This window comes from Sinocyclocheilus grahami, unplaced genomic scaffold (assembly GCF_001515645.1).
Source record: "Sinocyclocheilus grahami isolate Dianchi unplaced genomic scaffold, SAMN03320097.WGS_v1.1 scaffold199.1, whole genome shotgun sequence".
Classification (NCBI taxonomy): Eukaryota; Metazoa; Chordata; class Actinopteri; order Cypriniformes; family Cyprinidae; genus Sinocyclocheilus; species Sinocyclocheilus grahami.
The window spans coordinates 221,097-222,742 of NW_015505378.1; positions in this window are offsets into that span (position 1 = coordinate 221,097).

Sequence of the window (1,646 nt, forward strand, 5' to 3'; positions counted from 1 at the left end):
CACTGAAACAGTTTACCAAGTCCAGTCGATAACTGGAGTACCACTATGCCGTAGACATGTCCACTCTCGCGTGGGACCCATCACTCTTCATCTGGGCCTACTTCACACGTAGGACATTCATCTTCTGGTTCTGGAGGGGTCTACTGCGGACATCATCTTAGGGCGCCCGTGGTTGGTAAAGCACAATCCCATTCTGTCCTGGAAGACGGGAGAAGTTTTGAAGTGGGGCAAGGATTGCTTCCCAGTCTGCTTCCCCGTGACTCCATCACCAGCCAAGAAACTCACGGAGGTCCTTCCTGTGAATTCTATTAGGAGCTCCTTAATACTATTAAGGAGCTCCAATGATTCCTCGGATTTGCCAACTTTTACCGTCGCTTCAACCTAAACTATAGCAAGATCACCAGCCCCCTCACCAACTTACTCCGAGGCTTGAGGCCCTGTATAGATTACCGAGCATTAAACAATATCACCGTCAAATTCCGATATCCTCTTCCCCTCGTCCCTAATGCCCTGGAACATCTCAGAGGTGCGACCATCTTCACCAAGTTGGACCTCCGCAGTGCCTATAACCTCATCCGGATACGTGAGGGGGATGAATGGAAGACTGCCTTTGTGACCCCTACTGGCCACTACGAGTATCTGGTCATGCCCTATGGACTTGCTAACGCCCCCTCCGTATTCCAGGATTTTATGCATGAGGTGCTCCGGGAGTTTCTTCATCGATTCGTCATTGTCTACATAGATGACATCCTCATCTACTCCCGGAGCCAGGCCGAACATCGCCAGCACATTGCGGAGGTCCTCCAACGCCTGAGAGAGCACCACCTATTCCTCAAGACTGAAAGGGCACCTTCCACCAACCCACGGTGCAGTTCCTGGGGTATAACATTGATCGTACCGGTATCCAGATGGATGAGGGGAAGGTGGAAGCTGTAACCTCCTGGCCAGAACCCATTACTATTAAGGAGCTCCAATAATTCCTCGGATTTGCCAACTTTTACCGTCGCTTCATCCTAAACTATAGCAAGATCACCAGCCCCCTTCACCGTACTGACCGACCATAAAAACCTCCAATATCTCCACGAGGCTAAACGGCTAAATCCCCGCCAAGCACGATGGGCATTATTCTTTACCAGGTTAAATTTTACCATTACTTATCGCCCTGGTCCCCGAAACTTCAAGGCAGATGCCTCGTCTCGTATTCACAGTCATGCGGAAGGCCCAGAAGAACCGGAAGGTATCATTCCACCTAAGATGATCGTCAGTCCCATTGAATGGAATTCCCCTTCAGTGGCCTCCAACACGGCTCCCAACAATCCGCCGGGCTGTCCTCCAGGATGCCAGCATGTACCACGGACACAACGTACCCCACTGATTCACTCTGCTCACTCCTCCTGAGGCACTGGCAATCCAGGGGCCAACAACACCCTCTCGCTGCTATGAGATCGCTTCTGGTGGCCCAATATGGCAAGGGATGTGAGAAGGTTCGTGCAAGGATGTCCAGACTGTGCCTTGTCCAAGAGCCCGCGCCATTTACCATCTGGCAAACTCCTTCCTCTACCGGCACCTCGGGGCAGAGGTAGACCACCACAACGTCTGGGTTTTCGGCCCTCAGGAGCGGGCCGTGGAGGGGGGGGGGGGGGGCT